At 51.4% G+C, this 16,425-nt stretch overlaps 1 protein-coding gene and 1 pseudogene across 1 annotated transcript in view; one reads left to right on the top strand and one right to left on the bottom strand.

The window, feature by feature from the left end:
* NEURL1 (neuralized E3 ubiquitin protein ligase 1) overlaps positions 1-16,425 on the top strand; it is a 91,630-nt gene that overhangs the window by 39,225 nt on the left and 35,980 nt on the right. The gene's annotated exons all lie outside the window — the stretch shown is intronic.
* On the bottom strand, positions 5,688-8,618 carry LOC105886729 (annotated as a pseudogene).

Raw genomic sequence — 16,425 nt, 5'->3', positions numbered from 1 at the left:
CGGGCTGGGGATTCGAACCCGCCACCTTAGGTGTACGTGGCTGGCGCCTTAGCCGGTTGAGCTATAGGTGCCGAGCCTATTTTCACTATTATTGTTTTCTCCACCACCTTTACTTTTGTCATTTTCATCTTTGTGGTGTTGTCATTATGAATAATAATCATCTTTATTATCCTAATAGTGTTTGAGAGAATTCTCTTCTAGTTGATGGAAGGTTGTTTGTGTGTTAAATGTGTTTCTCTGTTAAATATTCCACTGGGATAAGGGAGGGGAGTCTGAAGAAGGCTTTGTCATTAAGGAACATCTGTGGAACTGGATGGAGTTGGCACCCAGATCTAGGACACATTCAATATTCACTGGGCATGGGCCATGTCAATCATTTCTTTTTTCCCTTTCTTTTCTTTCATTTCTTTCTTTCCATTCTTCCTTCCCTCCCTTCCTTCTTTCTTTCTTGACAGGTTCTTGGTTTGTTGCCTGGGCATAAGGGTAGTGGCAGCATCTTAGCTCATTGCAATCTCAAATTCCTAGGCTCAAGTAATCTGGCATTAGCTTCCTGAGTAGCTGGGACCACCAACATGCACCACCATCCCTGGCTAATTTTTCTAGTGATGAGATCTCACTCTGGCTCAGTGAACTCTTGAGCGCATGTGATCCTCCTGCCTTGGCCTTCCAGTGTGCTAGAATTATAGGTATGAGCCACCACCCCAGCCCATCTCAATCATTTCTGTGCTGCAGATAGCCAATATTTCTCCCACACAGGGGAGCCCTGTAGGGATGTAAGTGAAACAGTGGTTGAAGGGCTGGGCTTTAGTCTTTTGCCATGGTTGGCAAGTGGGGTAGGCAGAATAAGTAAGCCTATAAAGAAAGGCAGAGGGAATTGAACTTGACAATGTAAGAAATAAGAAACTATTGAACATTCTAGAGTTAGGGAATAGCATGGTTTATGCAGGAAGGATTAGGGGTGGGGTTCAAGGGACTCACAGGTGGGCAGGCCACTTGGGAGGCTCTCATGGTGGTCCAGGCATGAGGTGAGGAAGATCATGTGTTGGGCAGACATGAAGAGAGGATTAAACATCCATATGAAGGTCTGACAATTAAACTTGAAAACTTGCCTTTGTGCATATACATTGGTTGCACTGTACAAACAACTCAGTAAGATTTCATAACCTTGGTATATCAGTGTCTCACAGCTGTGTTCATGTTGACTTGTGATGCTGTCTTGCTAAGTGGTGTTTATTATTGTTGTTGTGTGTTTTTGTGTGCTGTACAATGACAGCTTTGATGGTCATTCCAGAAACAGTTCTCAAACTGCTTTGAAGTGTGGACTAGGTGCTGGCATTGGTGCACAGCTTCCCATGGGAGTACTTCAAAGGGGACCATAGTGATATTCAGCAATGAGATATGTAGCATTTTTTTCTAGGATGATTTTGAAAGTTTAACTGTCAGACCTGTATGTACATATGTACATCATCAGGGGAAATGCCTGCATGAGGAAAAATAAATAGGAAGAGGAAGGTGAGGGAGCCATTAGACCTCAATGCAGGTGGTACCCTAGTGAAGGTGGGGGTGAGAAACAAAAGGAGTTTGGTAGAAGCATTTTAGACAATTCTAAGAAAAGTCTGGCAAGGCCCATGGACCATCCTCTAGCCAGAGCCACAGTCCCTGCTCAGAGCAATCTCACATCCCCCAAGAATGGTGCTGCCTTCACATCTCTGCCACACTTTGCCATCAGTTGGAAGCAGCTATGGGAAGTGTTGCCTTGGAGTAAACATGGGGATGGACTTTAGATCTCCCTGGCCAGCATGCACAGCCAAGTGTGCTCCCTGCTGTGGGAGCTCTCAGGGGCCCATTCTCATGGGCAGCATGGAGATGACTGTGGCAAGACATCTAGGGAGGTGACTGCTGTTGTCTCAGGGCTGTCACAAATAATAAATGACAACTTGGACTGGCTTCAACAGTGAGGAGTGGGAGCTATTCCGTCATAGATCACAGGACATCCTGAGGTGGGTTCTCGTTGCCACTGGCTGGGGCCTGGGACTGGTTGGTCTCCGGCCCTGGCTTATCTAGGTTCTGGACGTGGACTGCTATGCTGTTACCTTGCTCAGGAACAATTGCTCTTAGATGCCTGAGGGCTATTCGCCTTAGCAGAAGGGAGAGAAAGAGATAGATAGTCTTTGAGGGAGTAAAGCAGTCTTAGAAGAATAGAGCTTAGCAATCTTTAGCACAGAGACACCGTGCCGGCGTTCTGCAGGCGGGAGAAGTGACAAAGTAAGAATGAGCAGTCCGTGATTAGAATGTGTACTCTCGACTGCCTTCTCCTCCAGCCTAATATAGAGCTGATCTCTTAACACCACAGGTATAGAGACTGCCAATTCGCTAATGCTCTCATCTCGAGAGCTCTCATGCTTGTTAAGAGAACTAAATTCCTCCCCATGCCCTTTTCACCAAGGTGTGTCATTATCAAGCTATAGGTGTTACTTATAACTCTCACTCCTCCTAGCTATAGGCTATACGGGCTGCTACAGTGGATGGATTTCAGGGTTGGTTGAGTCAGGGCTCTAAGTGAGGTACTTTCCACCTCTCCACTCTGCTTTCTATCCAGACTGGCAGTGACATGGCCATGACAGTCCCAGGAACCACAGCAGGATGCAACAATATCTCGAGGGAGAAGAACAACCCCTCTCCTGTGCTTCCTTGGCTGGAGATGGGTCACTGTGCCATTCTTGACCCCATCTTGATGGGAGAATGGGACCACTGTTGGCTTATACCAGGAGATGGCAGCTCTGGCTGTACTGAGAACCATCTGGGGACCTTTTTCTACTTTTTAGAGATAGGGTTTTTACTCTGTTGCCCAGGCTGGAGTGAAGTGATGTGAACACTGCAGCCTTGAACACCGGGACTCAAACTATCCTCCTGCCTTGATCTCCCAAGTTACTCATCTGGCTAATTAAAAAAAAAACAACTTTTTTTTTTTTTTTTTGTAGATACAGGCGCAGGCTGGTCTTGACCTCCTGGCCTCAAGTGATCCTCCCTCCTGGGCCTTCCAAAGTGCTGGGATTATAGGTATGAGCCACTGTGCCCAGATTCTTGGGGAGCTTTTAAAAACCCTGTGCCTGGGGTTCACACTCAGAGTGTCTGGAGTGAGGGCTGAGAACCACTGCCATCTTGGAGTAAAAGCCATGTTGGGGAGTCAGTCACCATGCCCATTACGGTCATTTCCAGCTTCATGTGGCTTGGACAAATCACTTACCCCCTTTTAGTCATAGTTTCCTCCTCTGTTACACAGGGGGTGGCACTAGCCACCTACTGTGGTTACTGGGAAGACAGAATAAGCTCATGGTGCTTGCAGGCCTTAAGTCTAAGTCACTAAGACCCGAGGCATGGTTGCTTCTCATCCTCATCCCATTTGGAGGTAAATGCAGCTCCTCTGCTGCCAAGAACAGCCGGGACAGAGATTTCTCTTGAGCATAGCTTCCTGTCATTAAAACAAAAAGCGAAAGAGAAGGGGAAAGGAGAGATGGGGAGGCCACAGGCAATTGCAGTGGGCTCTTTTCTTCTTGGAAGGCGTGGGTTTGAAGGCGCTGCTATAAATGGTTTATGCTAATGAGTTGGAGACGCTGTGTCCCCTGCTGCTTTAATCTGGGAGAACTGGGAGGAAGCCAGGAGCAAGGGCTTCAGCATCTCCTCCCTGTGGTCCTGCAGGCTGCCTGTGCTCTTCTGCTGCCTCCAGGGAAGATGGTCAGATAAGGCTCTGCACTGTGCTTCCCACTGTGTTCTCGGACACACCTGGCCACCTGGGTTCTTGGCTCTTCCTGCCTGAGTGAACTCTGGTGGGTGCTGCCAGTAGTATTGATGGAAAGGCCAGCCCTGGGGCTGCAAGGTCATGGGGCCAGGCAGTCTGTTGCCTTTGGTTCACACGGGGTCCACGGGACCTGTGGCATCATAGAGGGAAGGGGACTTCAGGGTTGAGGCCTGGAGCCTCAGGGAGGGCAGATGTGACAAATAAAGAGCTTGCACCAGCAGCCCCAACCCCCCCTTCTCCTCCATCCTTCATAAAATCTACTTTGAGCACCAGTGAGTGGCCACCATGTTAGGGGATGGGGATCCAGAGATAAAAAGACTCCTTTCTGCTCTCAGGTTGCTCCTAGTATGGGGAGGGGACTTTTACCATCACTGTAGGGCTAACATGCCTTGAAGATGGAAGGTCTAATCTGTTCTACCCTCGGGGGTTGGCATGAGTTCACAGGAATGACCCCTTTGAACTGAGGGATGAAGGTAAAGGTAGGAGTTTTCGAGTGACCAGGATGGGGGAAGGGCATTCCAGGGAGGGGGACAGTGTTTAGATAGCAGTGGACATGTGAGATGTGCCTGTGTTCCAGGACACACATGGCTCCTGTGCATGCAGTCTAGGGTACATGGGTGGTGAGGCCAGACATATGGGCTCGGGCCAGTTCATGGAGTACATTGAATGCGGAGAGAAGGGGTCAAATTTATCCTTAGGTGCTTGGGAACCTCCAGTTCATGGAGGACATTGAATGTGGAGGGGGGGGTCAAGTTTATCCTTAGGGGCTTGGGAACCTCCAGTTCATGGAGGACACTGAATGTGGAGGGGGGGTCAAGTTTATCCTTAGGGGCTTGGGAACCTCCAGTTCATGGAGGACACTGAATGTGGAGGGGGGGTCAAGTTTATCCTTAGGTGCTTGGGAACCATGGGGAGCTCTAAGCTGGGCCGTGCCTGAGCTGGGTTGACCAAACAGAAAGGTTAGCCTAACAATCCTAAGGAGTGGGACAGGAGGTTGGAATAATTGTCTGGAGCAGGACCATGCTGGAGACCTGCAGTTTGGGAGAAGCCACGGGATGGAAGGAGGGAGTAGATTTGAGAAGGACACAGTGACTGCTTGGATGGGGGCATCCAGGCTTATGCCAGACTTCTGGCCTGGATAGCAGAACTCAAGGGGCAAAGCAGGTCTGAGATCTGGGGTACCTGTGTTGAGGGGTCAGGAAGAGGACCGAGAGGTGGTGCTTCCTAGTTGGGAGTCTGCTGGCCCATCCTTGGTTTTCCTTCCCCCGTCTTGGTGGCAGAGGGGGAGGAATTCTTGATTGCCTCCCTCACAGTGATCTCCTCCCACCTGCCTGTTACAGGGAACTCCTGGATCAGAGGTAAAGATGAAAGAGTCCCACACCTACATTTTACAGATGTGAAAACTGTGGCCCAGAGCGGGATTAACTTGCATAAGGTCACACAGTGAGTTACTGCAGGCAGTAGCATGGATAGTAAAAAGGGACCCCCAAATAAAGTCTAATCTAGTCCTCCTCCTTTAATTGGCTCTGGGAACAAAGAGCTTTCACCTCCGAAAAGGGAAGTGGATTTGCTAAGCAGGGTTGAGGTTTGAAGTGTGGGGAATTTTTTTAGAGAGGGGAGGGGGAATCCCTGGGAAGAGGCGTCCACCTGTTTCCCTACTGGTGGGGCCCCACGCACCTCCTGGAGCCCTGACTGCTACCCACCACACAGAGGAGGGACCTGGGGAGGTATTGAAAGGGGCTGCCTTCCCTGAGTCTCCCGACACCCAAGTGCCAGGGGCTCATGGACCTTCCCAAGCTTGTGTTAGGTTTTGCCACAGCCTTAGGGCCTGCCTGGAATCCAGGAGTCCCAATTCTCAGGCGAGGCTTTGCCCTCTAAACTTATGTGCCTAGAGGTCCACCTTGTGCAGTGCTGGGGTCTCTGGTGGTGACCTAGGCTCCAAAGCCTGAGGGAGGGAGGGAGGATAGGAGTAATCTGAAGGCATCTTGGGGCAGGAGGACCACAAGCCTAACAGCTGCCTGAGCTCTGGCTCCAGAGGGAGAGGCAGCCAGCATCGACCCAGCCCATGGTCCCAGGATGTTAGGGACGGAAAGCCCCTGTTGGTGGGGTGATGAGATGTGAGACAGAGACATGGTTGGGGCTAGTAGCAGGGAACAGTGTTCCTTCATGTGCCACTGGCTTCTCCTGAGGGGCCCTGCCTAGCCCCAGCTACTCACAGGTGCCTCTGTGCCAGGGGTCCCGCCTTTGGCTCTGTAGCCAGCACAGCTGATGTCTTGTAGGCTCCAGGACATGGCCGGTGGTGGTGGGCACAGAGCTAGCATAGTCCAGTGGCCGGGCCTCAGTCATTTCTCACGTTTGCTCTGCTAGAACAGAAGTTCCTGTTTCAGAGCCACGCTGAGCCCCTGCTCTCCTGAAAAGGACCTGCCTTCTCTTTTCAGTGTGTTCACATTTCTGTCTCAGGGTCTGTGAGAACTGGCGCCCCAGGCATCAATCCTCACTTTCTCTTTTGGATATGTGTGTCGTGCTGAAGCTCTGGCCCCAGAGTTCAGAGGCACCTTGACCCCAGTGTGGGAGTGGGCCCATTTAGCCCTGTGGGGTGAGACATGGAGTGGGCGCTTGGGTGTATGTAGGGCAGGACAGTGACTGTGAGCGTGCATTAACTTTGGGATTCTCACAGTTCACATTTGACCCTGGGCCCCGCTGTTCTCCAGGACAGTGTTGATAGACAGCCCTGAAGTCCGGACTCTGGAGTCTGGGTTCTGGGCCCTGCTTTGGCACTTTATAGCTTTGGCAATTCATTTCCATTTCCTGCAGCCTCTAATTTCCTCTTGTTAAATGGAATGATCATCTGTCCTGTGGTACCTATAGGGTGCTTTAGCAAATCGAATAAGATTTTGGTGACAGTGTTTTGTAGCTTTTAAGAGCTGTGCTGTTATTCTGAGAGGCCACATGGCAGACAGGCAGGTGCTTGGGATCTTGATGTCCTGTAGTTGTGTGTCTAAATCCCAGCTTAGCTGTGTAGTCACTGTGTGACTGGACAAAGTGTTCAGTGTGCCCTGGCCTCCAGGGTGCTGAGTCCCCAGAGCTGCCGCTCTCCTTCTGAGGACCCAGCACAGGTGTTTTGAGATGCCTGAAGCAGGTATAATTTTCTTCATTGGTTTGGGTACTTATTTGTCTTAGTTCCTGCCTAACTTTTTTTTATATTCTCTTTATTTATTTATTTGTCACCCTTGGTAGAGTGCCGTGGTGTCACAGCTCACAGCAACTTCTGGCTCTCGGGTTTGGGCGATTCTCCTGCCTCAGCCTCCCAAGTAGCTGGTACTACAGGTGCCCGCCACAACACCCAGTTGTTTTTTTTTCAGTTTTTGGCCGGGGCTGGTTTTGAACCCACCACCTCCGGCATATGGGGTCGGCGCTCTACTCCTTTGAGCCACAGGCACCACCCCCAAGTTTTTTTTATATTCTCTTGGGTTTATTATGGGGCGGTGCCCAAGTTTTTTTATATTCTCTTAAGCGTTTAATATAGGGCAGCACCTGTGGCTCAGTGAGTAGGGTGCTGGCCCCATATATCAAGGGTGGTGAGTTCGAACCTGGCCCCGGCCAAACAGCAACAACAATAAAAAATATAGCTGGGCATTGTGGCAGGCACCTGTAGTCCCGGCTACTTGGGAGGCTGAGGGCAAGAGAATCACCTAAGCTAGTGGTTCTCACCCTTCCTAATGCCACTACCCTTTAATACAGTTCCTCATGTTGTGGTGACCCCCAACCATAAAAGTATTTTCGTTGCTACTTCATAACTGCAATTTTGCTACTGTTATGAATTGTGATGTAAATATCTGATATGCAGGATGTATTTAGGTGACCCCTGTGAAAGGGTCATTTGACCCTCAAAGGGGTCACAACCCACAGGTTGAGAACCGCTGGCCTAAGCCCAAGAGCTGGAGGTTGCTGTGAGCCATGATGACATGGCATTCTACTGAGGGCGACAAAGTGAGACTCTGTTTCTAAGAAAAAAAAAAAGAGTTCATTATAAACAGGTTTCATATACTAGGAAATAAAAGGACTATGTACAGCCTTATGGGAAATAGGCAGAGAGCTGAGGAGGGCCAAGATGAGTCTAGGGCCTTGGTAGGTGCATTCTCAGGGAAGGGGACCCTCGCATCCTTGGGGGAGGAGGCCACATCCCTGGAGGGGGCATGCCCATTGGAGTTCCTCATTCACGGGGGATCCTCACTGGGGGACACCAAGGGGCAGGCCCATCATGCCTGGAGGGGGTACCCCTTGGCCCATAGGTGGGGGAGGACCCCCAAGGCCAGGTGAGTACTGGGTTGGGGTCCCTGCAATACTAGCTGTGGCAGTAGCTGCAGCAACTGCAGCTGCTGCCATAGTACCTCTTCCTTGTGGGGTCATCACCTGTTGGCCCACCAACCTCATGGACTGGTCCAGCAAATCCTGCAGGAGCCTGGGGCGTGGGAACCCCACCTGGAATTCCTTAGCCAGTGGCCCTGATAATCCCCGGGCCCCCAGCAGCTCTAGCAAGTGGCATTCGGGCAATACCAGTATCGTTAGGAGGAGGTCCCTCTACTGTCATTGAGACCAGGTTCTCCCCTTACAGCAGCACCAGGCTAAGGACTCACTTCTCTTTCCTCTCTGCTTGTTTGGAGTTCTTAGGCTTGATTTTTCTGAACTCATCACAGTCACAAAGGATCAAATTCACATGCTTGTTGAAAACCTTGAAGGTGCTGATGAAGATCCCGCCATCTTGTAGGATGCACCTCTTCCTGTAGATAATATGCCGCAGCATCTTTCTGCTCTTGCCCATGGTCGTGGTGGTGGTTCTGATGGCTTTGATTCCTCCTGGATTGCCCCTGGAGAGGCAATTTTTGCAGAGGAAGAAGTGAACAGGACCCTCACTAATGGGGGAAATGCCCTCTCTGGCAGGGGGGCCAGGTTAGAGACCACTGTGTTGTGGGGAGCCCACTGGGCCCAGTGGGGCTAAAGAGCTCTGAGAGACAGAAGACCCCAGGTAGCTGGTAGGATAGCTCTGGGCAGACCGACTTGAGGTCAAATCCTAATTCTAACCATTTCCCAGCTCTGTGCCCTGGTTTCCTCCTCTGTAAAACAGGGTAATAATGGGGCTTTTGTATAGGGTTCAGGATGTTGTCCTCTATAGCATTACCATGGACATAGAACCTTTGTGTCCCACCCCATTCTGAGCATACTACATGTATGAGCTCGTTTCGTTCCCAGTAGCCCTATGAGCCAGGCACTATTATTATCAACCCCATTTTTCAGAAGAGGAAGTAGACACCAAGTAGGTGTTAGAATCAAGCTTTGAACCCAGGCAGTGTGATCCAGAGCCTGCCTTAACTGCCACCTATACTGTGAAACCCCCAGTGTAGAAAATGCTCTAAGTGGTGGTGATGAGTAGTATGTGGTATTTAGTGTTGTTAGATCATTAGGATCTGGCTGACAGTGGCCCTAAGGGGAATGTGTGGTCCCTGTGTGGTCTTCACCATCACTTTGTTAGACTTGCTAGTGCCCAGTGTCTGAGCCTAGAGGTTAAAGTGAGAGGCCCTGGAATGAGCAACAAGGCAGGGCCAGGGCTGGAGCCTGGAAGTAGAAGCAGAGGCCTGGGCAGTGGTCCTAGGCTCAGCCATCCTCTGCAAGGTGGACCTGGGAGGGGCAGGAAGCAGGAGTGAGCACAGGAAGCAGATTCCTCAGAGGAAGGAAGGTGGGCTTATGTGTCTCCTGGCCTTAGGGTGGCTTCAGCTGGCTTGGGGCTTGGCGCCAGAAGGGGTGGGCAGCAGGAGCCTTGGCTGAGCCATGAGGCCTGAAGGTGTGTGAGTGTGTGTGTGTGTGTGTATGCTGGGGGGTGAGATGGAGGAGGGAGTGGATTGGAGGGGGAGGGGTTGTCTCTGCTGGCAGAGGAGGGATTTAACCTCTTACCATCAGCTGCCAGCTTTTCTCATAATCCAAGCATGCCCAGAGGGATCACTAGAGTATGTTTCCACACCTCTGGTGGACAAGGCTCGCGTCTTGTCCCAGCATATCCATCACTTGTCCTATGCCCTGTGTCACCCTGTGTGTCCTCATCTCTCTGCCCCTCCTTTCCCCTCCAATGTCTCACTGTCTGCTCTTCCTCACCTTCCCCAGCAAGGTTACGATGTCTGGTGCTAACCTTATAAACGCAGATCCTGGTAATTTATCACAGTGATCACTGGGACAGGGGCCAGCTTCAAGTTTAAAATTCATTCCACCCCTGAATAAAAACAGAGTGCTAACCAGGTGACAAAGCACAATGTTTAATCTACTTACTTGGGAGAACTGACAGTTGCCCAGCACTCTGAATGGGATTTGCATATGAGCCACGCATGCGCTGATACATGCAAAGCTTAGCATGGGGCCTGGCATGGGAGGGGTGGGTACTGAGTAAATGGGGCCAACATGATGATGCGGATGGTTCTTACTGAAGCTGCTTTTCCATTTCTCCCCCTTGGAGTGACGTATATTCTTAGTGCTGGATTCATACCCTGCGCTCTAAGGCACTCCTTTCCAAGGCTGGGGACACAGGCCTTGTCCCCTCATTAGGTTCTCTGGGCTTCTGAAGAGACAGCAACAGTTGCCATTGTGGACTAAGCCAGGCAGCAAGCCTTCCAGGTGTGATGTTACTCTGCTTTCACAAGCACCTGGGCCTTGTTTATCTCCATCTTGGAGAAGAGATGGCAGAGACTCAGAGAAGCTCCAGAACTTGCCCAGTCACATGGTGGAGAGCTGCCTGCCTGAGCTCAAGACCCGAGCTCCCAACCTCTGCATGGGTGGGGTGGGCACACCTATCTACCCTTCCTGGCCCGGGACACAGATCTTATCTCAGGGCAAATGTTTGCTTCCAGCTGGGGGCTCTGTGGGTGTGGGCTCTGTCTGGCACACTCTGTCCTGGAATAGAAACCTCGTCTCTTCCTTGTTTTGTCCTTTCTGCCTGATGTGGATGGCAACTTCTCTATCCAGTTAAGGCTGGCCAGGCTGGCCCTGAGGCCCAGAACTGGGAGCACAAGCAGGTGTGTTTGTGTCTTGGAGGGTCTGAAGAGCTGCTTGGCAGTCGGCCTAGGGCCAGAGGGCTGTTTGCTCAGATTCCCTTTCAGTCCCTGCCCCCGCCCCTGCACCTGTTGTGTTCCCATGATCCTGGGCGGCTGGCAGCTGTCACTGCCGGGGCACCTGTCCCAGCCCAGAGGACGCCCCTTGGGCTCCCTGGCTCTAGTTTCTCTGCAGCTCCATCTCTGCCTCTTTGTGTGCTTCATCTTCTCTCCTCACTTCTCCCTTCTCTTCTAGACTCTAGGCAGTGGCCTCTGCCCTTGTCCTGGCTCTGGGCACAGGGAGAAGCTTTCAGCTGGGGTTCCCTGTTCTTCATTCCCCTATGCCAGGCCCAGGCTAGTGGGTGGAGAATGGCCTTGGCAGGTCAGCCTTAAGCCCTAGATGCCAGGTGACTCATCAGTGCAATCAAATTATCCCTTGTTCCTGATGGAAGAAACTGTAGCAGCCGGAAACTGGCTCCCATCTCCTCCCTAGTGGGCTGTTCCCCCTTGCCCTGACCTTCCCAGATCCCAACCACCTCCCCCTACCCCATAAGAGAGAAGTTATCCCCCTTCCTTGTCCAGTTTTGTCTATACCTCCTGCTGCCTTGACTTGTATGCCGTATTAAGTGTAGCACCAGAAGATGTTTCTCCTGAGTTCTAGGCCTCCTTACCCTCTGCCCACTGTGCAACATTGGGAAAGGCTCTGCAGCTTACTCGCCCCCTGAGCTAGCTCTGTAAAGTGGGCCAGTACTTACTTGCCCGTTGGGAGGTAGGGGCTGGACTCAGTGTTCTGAGGAGGCTCTTTTTTCCTTGGAGATCTTGGTGCCTGTGATTCTCATGGTTTCTGTTGCCCAGTGAATTTGTTCCATGTTTCATTCTGCCATTGCTGGCTTATCCCTAGATCTTAAGTTCTGAGAAGGCAAGTTTAGGCTGGGAAGAAGGGACAGGGATGAGAAAGGACTCAATGAGGAGAGAGTTGAGCTGGGTGGCCCACCATGGACACTAGGATGTGCTCCAACAGGAAGAGGAGCAGGACAGGTCAGGAGATGGAAAGGCAGGGAAAGGAAGGATAGCCTGGTTGTGGGAAAGGCCTTGGGAGCTGAACGGGTTCAGAGAGTCAAGGCACCTGAGGTTCCCTAGATGGAGCTGGAGGGCAGATGCAGTAGGGTAAAAAGGATGGGAGTCTTTTTCTGCAGCCCAGTAGGGATTCTGTCTGATCAGGGAGGCCCCAAGAGCACACCTAGCCCTGCTTCTTGCCTGTGCGCCTGGAGGTATTAAGTCCCTGCCCGGGTCACCAATGGATCTTTTTTCTCCAAAGTTTCCAGGATTGCATCTCCAGCATCTGTTGGGTCACCTATTAGCTGATGAGAAGTCTAGCCTTATTGCCTGTCCAGTCTCCTCTGCCTTCGTGTAGACTCCAACCCTGAGACATCACCTTCTGTCCCCTGGAAAACTACTGAGCTCTGCTGCCACGGAGAACCCTCTGACTCCCTAAGGAGAAGGTCATTGTCTCCAGTCTCCCCTCTTGAAGCCAGAGGAGCCCTTGCTCTTTTCCCTTTCCTGGATAGAGCATGAGTTTTGATGTCAGGCAGGTCTGGGTTCAAAGCCCACTTTATCTTCCCTTCCTTCCATGTAATCTCTCTAAGTCTCAGTTTTATAGCTTGCAAAATGAGGGTGACTATAACTTCTAAAGGGAAGTTGTGAGATCAGCTGAGTTTATATATGTGATACTTAGCACAGGACCTGGCACGTAATAAGCGTGTGATAAATGGTAGCATTTATAGCCTCTTCTGTGGATTCACTTATAGACTCTCCCTTCCCCTTTCATATCCTGTCCAAAGTGTGGGTACAGAATGGGACACTGCGATCATTTAGCCAGAGCCAAAATAGCCACATTCCTTGATCTCAGCACGGCTCCTGCTAGGTCTGGAATTGCCTGTTTCCTCATCCATCTTCCCTGCTGCACCACTGGCTTCTGAAGCGCAACTGTGAGGTCTTGCTCACAGTTGGTCCATAGTTAGCACTTAGTGAATGCTTGATGGATGAATGAATGATTTCTGCCAGTGATTTTCTCACCCATTTTAGTAGTAGAATCCTCTGGCCAAATGAAGTTTTATGATGCCCCAGTGAATAAATCACAGAAGGAGTATAGTGCTGGCTGCCACATCATGAGACTGTCCCCCTTCCTTACCCCCATTGAGGTCCTGGACACCACTCTGGGAAAGTGGTGGGAGAGGCATGCCTGAGACATGAGACACTGCCACTTCCCATCTGGGGAAGTGATTCTGTCTGCGGAAAACCCCTTCACACAATAGTGCTATGAAGGCCCAGCAGCCAGGCAGGCCATCTCCCAGTTTCTGTCCCATTCTTGCTCAAATGGCCAGAATGAGGGCCACCACTCTCCAGAGGGACTCTCAGCTCACTGAGCCCCCAACCTGCACCATCCTTACTTTCTTACTACTTCATTAATTCTCTGCAGTCCTGTTTCTGGAAAATCTGGAATTTCCATTTGTGAGGTATCTTCTGAGTGCTGGCTGTGTGTGCCAGGGGCAGTGCTAAGCCCAAGGGGAGCAAGCCTAAGTCAGGCCCAGGCCCAGCCCTGCTGGATGTGAATGTCGGGCCTTCTGCCCTGGTGCCTCTTTCCTCCAACCCTGAGTTCTCTACACCAGATAGGATAGTGACATTTTTGAAATGCAGGTCTGATCTTGTTGCCTCCATGCTGAAACATGTCAAGGGTTCCCTACTTCTCTTAGGAAAAAGGCCAGATTCCTCACCCTGCTCTTTGAGGCCCTCCTGGTGTATCCTAGGACCATCTTGCCCACAAGAAGCTTCCCCAGGCCCCTCCTGCTACCCTGCTCCAGCCGTACCAATCTTGTTTCTTGATTGTGCTGGGCTCCCTCCAGCCACAGGGCCTTTGCACATGCTGTCTCCATTCTCTGGAGCACTCTCTCCCCTAACCTACCTCCAACACATGGACATTAGACTTCAGATCTTGCCTTCACAGTTGATTTTCAGGAAAGCCTGTTCTGACCCCCCCCCCAACTCTCGAACCTTGCTCCTTCCTTCCAGACTTTTCTAGGATTGTGATATGTTCCTTAGCGAGGCTACTTGGTAAATGCCTGTTCCCTCTGGCTTATAGACCCACAAGAGCCAGGGCCTGCCTCTTGTCAACTATCATTTCATCTCCAGGGCACAGAATTTAGTGTCTGACACAGAGTAAGTGCTCAGTAAATACGGGTCAAGTTCAATTAAATTGTTGACATGAGCCAGGAGAACTTGGGGCAAGTGGACAAAGCCCCAGCTATGGCTGTCTTTGTGTAGGACAGAAGACAAGAATTAGGTGAGGCATAGCTCAGGGGCTCAGAAGAGGGACAAGCTCAGGAACCAGGAGTTACTCTGTACTTAGGGCCCTACGAAGGTGTCCTGAGAGAAGTATTCTCAGTGCTGGGTGGGTGGAAGGGGCATTTTAACTGGAGAGAAGGCAGGAACCAGGGTGAGAGGGAGGGTGGTGTGTGGGTGCTGGGCCATGGGTAAGCCAAGCTGACTGTCTGTCAGGGGGTTGGTAGGCAAGGGCCCAGGCGGGCATGTTAAAAGGCCAGCAGGATGAGCAGAGTAACTGTGTTGCTGCAGGAATGCCTCCAAAGCAGTTTCTTTTTGCAATGGTTTCCTCATCTGTAAAGTGAGAACACAATTAAGCCTGTTAGGGTTCTTGTGAGGACTGAAGAAGTTAATATGTGTAACTTGCTCAGGATAGTGCTGCACATGCAGAAGGCCCCGTAATGTTTACTCTTATTATGATCATTATTCTCAAAGAGAACTTGGGTTACTTTCTTTCCATCACACTGACTTAGCGTCCCTCCCCTGCATGGACCAGGTACGTAGGCCAGGGAGAGGGTGTGTGCATGGAAGTGTGACTGTGAGCAGCCAAGAGCCAGCATGTGCCTTCAGAACAGGAGCTGTTTCGTGTGGAATCAGTGTCTTAGCTTCTCCCAGGGAGTAGTCTCAGGCTGTTTCTGGCTGGGCCTGTGGGCACTCTCACCCGCTGCCTGCCCAGCCCTCCAGCTGATGCCCTCAGGTAAAGCTTGGATGTCCCTCCCCAAGACCCACTCAGGGGTGGCAGCAGCAGGGTCCTGAGCGAGGTCCCAGCACAGCCCCTTATAGTGCTCAGACCTCTCAGTTCCACCTGGTAAAAGGCAGTGCCCCTCCTCAGCCCCCACCCCTCTGCCCTCCCACCTACCCACTAGCCTTCCTTCACCACCCAGCTCTTTCCCTCGGAACCCAGATCCCTGATCTTGAGGATAGGGGCTGGAGCCAGGCCAGGGTGTGGGAGGAGGGAGCTGTTCTTTTGTCCTGAGGAAGACCGTCTTGGGGAAAGCCTGCTATGGGGAAAGAGGTTGTCTCACAGACTTGAGTTTGAGTCCTGGCTCTGCCTTGGACCTGCTGGGTAACCCCAGGCAAGTTCCTGAGCCTCTGAGAACCTCTACTTTTATGTCTGTAAAATACATACAATGGTAGCACCTGCCACTGAATATAAACGAGTTGGTGCACACAGTGCCTGGTGCACAGTGCACTGGCAGGGCATGGGAACTGCTCTCTTGATGATGATCTGGGCTGCCAGCAGGCCTGCCCAAGGCTGCAGGGGCCCCAATTTCCTGGCTGCCCTCTTCTCGGTCTGTCTGCATCCTTCCCTCTCCCTTGAGTGTGAAGTACCAGTTTTCGCACCTTGAGATTTCTCTGGAAACCTCGTGAATCCGGGAGCAGGCGTGTGTTGAGCCACACACTTGCAAGGTGTGTAGGTAAGCATGTGAGTATGTGTATGGTGGGCGGTGGATGGGTAAGTGTGCTTATGGGCAAATGCTCAGGAGTGCATGAGCCGGTGTAAGTGCACATATACGTGTGCATGGTGCAGACATGCAGTGTAGGTCTGTGCTGGGTGTGTGTGTGCACTATTGAAAGGACAGTTAGATATAGGGGTAGGAGCCTGGATTCCAGTGTCAGAATGCCTGGGTTTGCAGCCGGACTACGAACAACCTCTCTATCTCGGATTTTTCATCTGTAAGACAGTAACAATATGAAAAATAGTACCTGTTGATCTATTGATAGTGACTGCAGTACCTTCTCATTCAGCCTGTGAGGACTGGACGAGTTGATACTTGTGACAGAATGGTGTTAGCTCTTTGTTAATAAGCTCCATCATTGGCTGGACTGGGCACCTCCTGAGGGCAGGGACAATGTTTTGCTCACTATTTGGTCCTTGTACCCTCGCCCAGTCTGCATGTATGCATGTAGTAGGCACCTAAGAATGAGTGGCAGTATGCCTGGGCGGCGGGTGAGGGGTGTGTGTGTATGCGCGCGCGCTAGCGAGACTGCATCCACGGGATGGTGCGTGCGCGTGTGCGCGCGTGTCTGCTGGGCCGGGGCATCTCCGCGCCTTCTGGAGCTCGCTGCTATTTCAGGAAGCCTCCAGTCTCCTCCTCCTTATGTAAATAAACATGACAGATCCCATCGCTGTACCAGCGCTGGAGGCTGGGGCGGGTGGGAGCGGGAGGCGGG

This window comes from Otolemur garnettii, unplaced genomic scaffold (assembly GCF_000181295.1).
Source record: "Otolemur garnettii isolate 467f Iridium unplaced genomic scaffold, OtoGar3 scaffold00021, whole genome shotgun sequence".
Lineage (NCBI taxonomy): Eukaryota > Metazoa > Chordata > Mammalia > Primates > Galagidae > Otolemur > Otolemur garnettii.
This window is presented reverse-complemented; position numbering and strand designations above follow the sequence as displayed.